The 9634-nt window shown below is 37.5% G+C and overlaps 1 long non-coding RNA gene and 2 other non-coding genes across 3 annotated transcripts; all 3 read left to right on the top strand.

Moving 5' to 3' along the window:
- Nucleotides 1–977: 977 nt before the first annotated feature.
- On the top strand, nt 978–3219 carry LOC145657471 (uncharacterized). Its single transcript, XR_014123148.1, has 3 exons — nt 978–1035; nt 1780–1857; nt 2956–3219. It is a non-coding gene; the product is annotated as an uncharacterized LOC145657471 (long non-coding RNA).
- Nucleotides 3220–5527: 2308 nt separating this feature from the next.
- LOC145659769 (5S ribosomal RNA) lies at nt 5528–5646 on the top strand. The gene has a single exon (XR_014125906.1). It is a non-coding gene; the product is annotated as a 5S ribosomal RNA (ribosomal RNA).
- A 3019-nt stretch (nt 5647–8665) lies between these two features.
- On the top strand, nt 8666–8784 carry LOC145659697 (5S ribosomal RNA). The gene has a single exon (XR_014125801.1). It is a non-coding gene; the product is annotated as a 5S ribosomal RNA (ribosomal RNA).
- The last annotated feature ends 850 nt before the right edge of the window (nt 8785–9634 follow it).

The following is a 9634-nucleotide window of genomic DNA, read 5'->3' as shown; positions in this document are numbered from 1 at the left end:
CTCCAGAAAAAAATAAGAGACCGCTCCAATTTTTTCTTAAATCAGCATCTCCACATGTACAGCAGCCCTTCCATTCAAGTGTTTGTTGAAATCCTTCACAGACACACCTCATTCTACTTAATGAGATGCTGAATAGGTGATCACCTTAACAAAATCCTGTTCTAACGAGCAACAGAATAAAAACCACTGCTGCTGTCATCACTGTTCTCTTGTTATAGAACCAGCTGGATGGGAAAAGCAGTGCTAGGACTACCCAAAAATTAGTATAGTCAAAATACAGCTACAGACCATGCCAAAAGAGTTGAAAAGAAAGTTTCGTAATCAGGAAAGCTTTACTGGCAGAGGGATACAGTGAGCATCAGGTTGCTTCTATCTTGAAAATTTCAAAAACTGCGGTTTACAAGTACACGGTCCAGCAGCTCCAGACTGGCAGAGGTCAAAACGACTCTCTACCGACCATGATGATCGCCGCCTCATTCGAATGTCACTTAACACCCGTAAGATGACGTCAAGTGACTTACAAAATGAATGGCATGCAGCAGCTGCGTTGAATTGCACAGCGAGGACGGTTCGAAACAGGCTTCTGGAGGCAGAGCTGAATTCATGCAAAGCTAGAAAAAAGCTCTTTGTCAATGAGAAGCAAAGAAGAACCAGACTGAAGTTTGCAAAAGACCATAAGGATTGGACTGTAGAGGACTGGAGTAAGGAGTTTATGAACACACATAAAGTGCAATGGATCCATGCAAAATTTGCATGTTTGTGTTCTGTCAATTTGTCTGTGACATTGATGAGCTTGTTTTCATGGAACCTGCTAAAAGGAAAAGGGTTTCCCTTGTATGGAAACACTTTGAGCAGATCTCTCCAAATAAGGTATTGCACATAATATGCCTGTAAATAATGAAATGTGTTACTACTATAATATTCACAAGTCGTTTTTTTTCCCATTCCAAGCCACTGGGATACAACAACAACAACTCATCTATGTTATTGTACTTGTCATGTATAGTGAGGGGGATAGAGTTGGATCCAGCCAAGGTGGGTATGCATTTCCAATTTTCATATTTGTTAATCAACCATGATAATAATGACATTGACCACGATGCAACATTCATCACACACATCACAAAATAAAAACAAAACATGTGCACATGTTCATGTAATTACTTCTGACATGCAAATACTGTAATTAAACCATAACCTGATTTTATTTTATTCACTGTTAACATTAATATGCACATATATATATATATATATATATATATATATATATATATATATATATATATATATATATATATATATATATATATATATATATATATATATATATATATATACATATACATATATATATATATATATATAAATATATATATATATATATATATATATATATATATATATATATATACATATATATATACATATATATATATATATATATATACATATATATATATATATATATACATATACATATGCATATATATATATATATACATACTGTATTATTCTCTGCACCTTACATGTTATTTGCAGTTTGGATTGGATTACAAAGTGTAAAAATGACAAAGTGTAATCTAATCTTTACAAAGCAGTGACCAGAAAGGAAGAGCTGGATGAGGCTTTGGTCTTCATGATTGTTAGAGACACACAGCCATTTAGCACAGTTGAGGATAAAGGCTTCAGGGATTTTCCTAACTAGGAAAGTATGTGTGGTGACATGGATAAATTATGAGAGTAGTATTAAAAAAATAATATTTTCTTCCTTCCCTTTAGACCGCAAAGGCCATGGTTGAGGACAAATATCAACAAGAGAAAGAGAAGACCAAAGTTGAGGTCCAGAAAGTTCCTGCAGTGAGTGTGACAGCAGACACTCCTACTTGGCTGTGACCTGCCATTTTATAGATGACAACACATGTCTGAAGTCCACATTACTCGGTGTAGTGAAATTCCCACAGGCGCACATTTGGCCTGTGTGAAATCCTCTCTTATGGAAGAATGGGAAATAAAATCCAAAGTAACATGTCTAGTTACTGATGGCGCATCTGATGATTGCCTGTGGCAAAAAGCTGAAGCTGCATCATGCCTTCTGCATTGCTCACACCCTGAATATAGTTGTTAAAAAAGCTCTTGAACTAACCCCAGTGCTGTCTGCCATTCCTACAAAGGCAAGGAAGCTGGTGGGCTATTTTAGAAGCAGCACAACTGTCAAAGTTAGTAACATTATTTTCACATTTTTTTACACATTGTGTTATATTGCTACATATGTAACGTTTAGGTTTTTATTGTTAAAGGGGAAGCTGGACCTTGTTCAAGAGCATATGGGAAAACCAAAAAAGAAACTTATTCAGGAGGTTGAAACAAGGTGGTACAGCAGCTTTCAAATGCTGGAGCGATTGGTAGAACTCAGGGAGCCTGTATGCACTGGCAGGCTTACAAACTGGTATTCTTGCTCTGACCTCTGATGAGTACAATAATGTTTGTGAGCTCCTGTCTGTACTTTCTCCTTTTCACAAGGCCATTGTGGTGCTGTCAGAGGAGAAAAAGGTATCTGGCTCCAAAGTGGTGCTTTTATTGAAAATGGTGGAAAAGATGCTCCAGGAAGAGGCAGCAAAGGCAACGGTCCCAGTAGCTAGTGAACTGGGAGAGACCTCATCAGGCTCCTTAGGGAAAAGCTCCACACAGCATGAGCATTATATCGCTGGGAACGCTGCTAGACCCAAGATACAAATCACTTGGATCCTTTAGCCCAAAAAAGGCAGATAAAGGAATAAAACAACTCACCTTTGAATGTACCAATGTAATAGGGTCTAGACAGTCACATTCAATACCAGCTGCAGCTTCAACATCACAGGATGCTGTAGCTGAAAGACCTGGTTAGTATTTTTGCATTGGATTAAAGTCAATTTCAGAGTTATAACCTCATTCATATTATCTGGTTTTGCTTCTCAGGAAACAAACTGTGGTGTGATTTTGATGCCACATTCATGGAGGCCAGAAGAACTCACAATGTTACTGCTGATGCCACAGTTGAAGTGCAGACCTGGCAGAACTGAAGAAAAGCAGAACACAGGATCCCCTCCAGTACTGGCAAAGGCAGAGGTGCATATATCCAAATCTCTACAGGCTTGCTGTGGGATACTTGTGTACCCCTGCCTTCTCAGTACCATGGGAAAGTGTTTTCTTCAAAGCCGGGGAAGTTATTTTCAAAAAGAGAAACCAACTGAGTCCAAGCACAGTGGAAAAAAAATATTATTTCTTAATAAAAGTGAATAAAGTCACCACAGTATTCATAAGCATAACCATTTTTCCCATCTTTGAAAAACACTGCAACAGTCTTAAAAACATCTCAACATGAACATCTCATGTCCTATTTGGTTTATTTAAACATTGACTGAAATCAACCTGTTTTTTGACACTAGTAGACCTCCAAAACCATTACCTACACATCAAAAACAGATTAGATGAATGAATGAACCACACAAAATCATATTAAGGTGTTTTTATTTCTATTGTTGGCAGTGACTATTCCCATGCTGTCACTGGTGCAAAACAGCCAAGAGATCCATCACAAATAGTTGAAATGACAATAAAGGTTTAGCCAGCAGGGGGGTTTGTGTGAACATGAAGCCTCCAGATATGAACCTTTTTTTGAACCAATTGGATGGAAAGCTTCAAGGATTCATCTGGCAATCACTACAAAAACAAACAAAAATGTTTTAAAAAATAGAATTTAGCATTTACAAGTTACAAGTTCAATAAAAGAAAATCAGCAATCATAAATTCTCCAAAATAAGTCAACATCAAAACTCCACTCTTGAAATTTCCTTTGGAAACTAATACAAGGAAAAACAGGAAATTGGGTGATGTCACTTCCTGTCTTTAAGCAGGACAATTCCCCATAAAGCTCCCCTTCAAAGATAACATGGAAGACTCTCCACAAAAAAATCACAGGTAAGTTCATTTTTTCTTAATATACTTTTGTTTTACCTACTTTGTTAAAATATACAAACTTTTCTGTGTTAATCCTGTGTTTTAATTTACATACATATATAAATATATATACACACAGCATATGTGCATTTCAAACCCACAGTCCATGAACACACTGTGGTGGAGGGTAACTATCACAAGACGTTACACTCATACTGTGTGCATCTGCGCCTGTATCACTCCACCACACAGAAAACAGCATGAAAAACCTTTCCCAGTTTCCAAAGATTTCCAACTTTAATGTGTTGATTTGTACAGAGACTTCTACATGTGTAACTTGTAGAACAGCGTGTATCATATGTACAGAAATAAACTGCAGCTGAAGAGTCCTTTAGCATCATTTATTGTGCATGTGTTTTTTTGGGGGACTTCTCACTGGTGCTGACAATTTATTATTACATGGGTAGTACACACACACACACACACACACACACACGCACACACATACTAACAAGCAATTTTTACATGTTTATATGTCATCAAAGGTACAGAGATATTATTGTTTATTTAATGTTTCTTTTGAAAATGTTAGTTTGCTAATCGCAATGTCATGAAATCTTGTATCCTGTGTAAAAACCCCAGCTGCTGTGGTTGCTATGGTGACAGCGATGCTTGTTAATGTTAGCGCAGATCTTTTCGACATGTTATTATGTTGTTTTTTGTTGTTGTGATTTTCTATCTTTCATTGGTTAAATGGTAGAATATGGGTTTTCTGGTTAAGTTTCACTTTCTAAATGTTTACTCGATTTGTAATCAACTCGTTATTTTTAGTATTTTAACATTCTGTTTGTAGTGGTTGATCATTCCTGTTCATATTTGTTATTATGACATTAGGCTACTTACGTTATTTATGTGACCTACAGGACATTGTTGTGCTGCGCTTAACATTACACAGCACAATATAGCAACTTAGATTTCCAGATGAAATTTTTTTTTTACTAACGGACCTTGAGGGGAGGAGAGTCTGCCAGTCTCTCTCTCTCTCACATGCACACACACGCACGCAATTTCATTTTTCCATGTTTTTACAGTAAAGGTTCACAGACCCAGTACTGCCGCTTGCCTCGTGATGTTAACAGTGCCAGAACAAAACGCAGCATCACAGCGAGTAGACAGAATTGTCGGGGTACACAAGCTGGCTTGGTATTGTGAAACAGTGCGGTTGTGCACAGCTGGATCTCTTGAGTTGTCGCGTATTTGTTCACTGAACGTATGGATGGACAGGTAGCTAGCTCACGTTAGTTGTAGGAACTAAGCACAGCTTAGCTTGCTCTAGCTAGAAGTGTCCAATACAGCGATACGCTGTATAATGATCCCATAAACTAAACTTCATATCATTTTAAGCAACGGATCATCCAGCATATTGCAGAGAGGAAGAGCATGTTAAAGCAATGAAAAAAAGAAAGCAAAAACATGAAGGCATTGTGTAAGGCATTGTTTTATCGCTTCGACAAGAGCTTAATCGGGTGATTGTGTCTGTAGCCACGCTGTCGATGTATTGCATAAAGGCGCATTTTTCGCCGCTTTCATCGCTTACGGCCATACCACTCTGAACACGCCCGATCTCGTCCGATCTCGGAAGCTAAGCAGGGTCGGGCCTGGTTAGTACTTGGATGGCAGACCGCCTGGGAATACCAGGTGCTGTAAGCTTTTCTTCTTAGCTATGTTTCTTTTCATTTTTGCCTCTTTTCACGTACAACGTGGCTTCATTTCTTTAGGGTTTTATTTTATGCTTTCTTTCTTGCTTTTAGGTTTAGAACTGTAGCATTTTGGAGCTTAGTAAGTGCACCGGGTTCTCATAAACGTATGTATGTTTGTCTTATCAATTTCACCAAAACAACTCCATGTTTCTTTACTTTTACATCTTTCTCTTACCTTCATGTATTATGCCGTTTGTGTGTGCGAACACTTTCGGAGCAATTATCTAGGTGCGTTGGACCGCACGCCACTCAAAGCTTTTATTAACGGAACTGGAGGTTGGTTGCGTCGAGTTCAACTCCGTCCAATCATTTTGGGATTAGAACATGGTTTTACTCTTGAATCCCTTTCGACATTATATGTGCTATGTACATTTTAATGGGTGTTGTTTTGGGAAGGGATAGACTAATTTTAGTTACTGCAGCCTTTCTTTCGTTTGCTAACTATATTCATTCTGTTCCTTCTACCAGGGGAGCCAAGTCTGTCTCTCACTCATACATACACACACACACACACACACACACACACACACACACACACACACACACATTAACAAGCAATTGATTTTTTACATGTTTATATATCATCACAGGTACAGAGATATTATTTTTTATTTTATGTTTCTTTTGAAAATGTTAGTTTGCTAATCGCAATGTAATGAAATCTTGTATCCTGTGGAAAAGCACAGTGGAAAAAATATTATTTCTTAATAAAAGTGAATAAAGTCACCACAGTATTCATAAGCATAACCATTTTTCCCATCTTTGAAAAACACTGCAACAGTCTTAAAAACATCTCAACATAACCATCTCATGTCCTATTTGGTTTATTTAAACATTGACTGAAATCAACCTGTTTTTTGACACTAGTAGACCTCCAAAACCATTACCTACACATCAAAAACAGATTAGATGAATGAATGAACCACACAAAATCATATTAAGGTGTTTTTATTTCTATTGTTGGCAGTGACTATTCCCATGCTGTCACTGGTGCAAAACAGCCAAGAGATCCATCACAAATAGTTGAAATGACAATAAAGGTTTAGCCAGCAGGGGGGTTTGTGTGCACATGAAGCCTCCAGATATGAACCTTTTTTTGAACCAATTGGATGGAAAGCTTCAAGGATTCATCTGGCAATCACTACAAAAACAAACAAAAATGTTTTAAAAAATAGAATTTAGCATTTACAAGTTACAAGTTCAATAAAAGAAAATCAGCAATCATAAATTCTCCAAAATAAGTCAACATCAAAACTCCACTCTTGAAATTTCCTTTGGAAACTAATACAAGGAAAAACAGGAAATTGGGTGATGTCACTTCCTGTCTTTAAGCAGGACAATTCCCCATAAAGCTCCCCTTCAAAGACAACATGGAAGACTCTCCACAAAAAAATCACAGGTAAGTTCATTTTTTCTTAATATACTTTTGTTTTACCTACTTTGTTAAAATATACAAACTTTTCTGTGTTAATCCTGTGTTTTAATTTACATACATATATAAATATATATACACACAGCATATGTGCATTTCAAACCCACAGTCCATGAACACACTGTGGTGGAGGGTAACTATCACAAGACATTGCACTCATACTGTGTGCATCTGCGCCTGTATCACTCCACCACACAGAAAACAGCATGAAAAACCTTTCCCAGTTTCCAAAGATTTCCAACTTTAATGTGTTGATTTGTACAGAGACTTCTACATGTGTAACTTGTAGAACAGCGTGTATCATATGTACAGAAATAAACTGCAGCTGAAGAGTCCTTTAGCATCATTTATTGTGCATGTGTTTTTTTGGGGGACTTCTCACTGGTGCTGACAATTTATTATTACATGGGTAGTACACACACACACACACACACACACACACGCACACACATACTAACAAGCAATTTTTACATGTTTATATGTCATCAAAGGTACAGAGATATTATTGTTTATTTAATGTTTCTTTTGAAAATGTTAGTTTGCTAATCGCAATGTCATGAAATCTTGTATCCTGTGTAAAAACCCCAGCTGCTGTGGTTGCTATGGTGACAGCGATGCTTGTTAATGTTAGCGCAGATCTTTTCGACATGTTATTATGTTGTTTTTTGTTGTTGTGATTTTCTATCTTTCATTGGTTAAATGGTAGAATATGGGTTTTCTGGTTAAGTTTCACTTTCTAAATGTTTACTCGATTTGTAATCAACTCGTTATTTTTAGTATTTTAACATTCTGTTTGTAGTGGTTGATCATTCCTGTTCATATTTGTTATTATGACATTAGGCTACTTACGTTATTTATGTGACCTACAGGACATTGTTGTGCTGCGCTTAACATTACACAGCACAATATAGCAACTTAGATTTCCAGATGAAATTTTTTTTTTACTAACGGACCTTGAGGGGAGGAGAGTCTGCCAGTCTCTCTCTCTCTCACATGCACACACACGCACGCAATTTCATTTTTCCATGTTTTTACAGTAAAGGTTCACAGACCCAGTACTGCCGCTTGCCTCGTGATGTTAACAGTGCCAGAACAAAACGCAGCATCACAGCGAGTAGACAGAATTGTCGGGGTACACAAGCTGGCTTGGTATTGTGAAACAGTGCGGTTGTGCACAGCTGGATCTCTTGAGTTGTCGCGTATTTGTTCACTGAACGTATGGATGGACAGGTAGCTAGCTCACGTTAGTTGTAGGAACTAAGCACAGCTTAGCTTGCTCTAGCTAGAAGTGTCCAATACAGCGATACGCTGTATAATGATCCCATAAACTAAACTTCATATCATTTTAAGCAACGGATCATCCAGCATATTGCAGAGAGGAAGAGCATGTTAAAGCAATGAAAAAAAGAAAGCAAAAACATGAAGGCATTGTGTAAGGCATTGTTTTATCGCTTCGACAAGAGCTTAATCGGGTGATTGTGTCTGTAGCCACGCTGTCGATGTATTGCATAAAGGCGCATTTTTCGCCGCTTTCATCGCTTACGGCCATACCACTCTGAACACGCCCGATCTCGTCCGATCTCGGAAGCTAAGCAGGGTCGGGCCTGGTTAGTACTTGGATGGGAGACCGCCTGGGAATACCAGGTGCTGTAAGCTTTTCTTCTTAGCTATGTTTCTTTTCATTTTTGCCTCTTTTCACGTACAACGTGGCTTCATTTCTTTAGGGTTTTATTTTATGCTTTCTTTCTTGCTTTTAGGTTTAGAACTGTAGCATTTTGGAGCTTAGTAAGTGCACCGGGTTCTCATAAACGTATGTATGTTTGTCTTATCAATTTCACCAAAACAACTCCATGTTTCTTTACTTTTACATCTTTCTCTTACCTTCATGTATTATGCCGTTTGTGTGTGCGAACACTTTCGGAGCAATTATCTAGGTGCGTTGGACCGCACGCCACTCAAAGCTTTTATTAACGGAACTGGAGGTTGGTTGCGTCGAGTTCAACTCCGTCCAATCATTTTGGGATTAGAACATGGTTTTACTCTTGAATCCCTTTCGACATTATATGTGCTATGTACATTTTAATGGGTGTTGTTTTGGGAAGGGATAGACTAATTTTAGTTACTGCAGCCTTTCTTTCGTTTGCTAACTATATTCATTCTGTTCCTTCTACCAGGGGAGCCAAGTCTGTCTCTCACTCATACATACACACACACACACACACACACACACACACACACACACACACACATTAACAAGCAATTGATTTTTTACATGTTTATATATCATCACAGGTACAGAGATATTATTTTTTATTTTATGTTTCTTTTGAAAATGTTAGTTTGCTAATCGCAATGTAATGAAATCTTGTATCCTGTGGAAAAGCACAGTGGAAAAAATATTATTTCTTAATAAAAGTGAATAAAGTCACCACAGTATTCATAAGCATAACCATTTTTCCCATCTTTGAAAAACACTGCAACAGTCTTAAAAACATCTCAACATAAC

Source organism: Electrophorus electricus, chromosome 1, assembly GCF_041902795.1.
Source record: "Electrophorus electricus isolate QZ-2024a chromosome 1, ASM4190279v1, whole genome shotgun sequence".
NCBI lineage: Eukaryota > Metazoa > Chordata > Actinopteri > Gymnotiformes > Gymnotidae > Electrophorus > Electrophorus electricus.
This window is presented reverse-complemented; position numbering and strand designations above follow the sequence as displayed.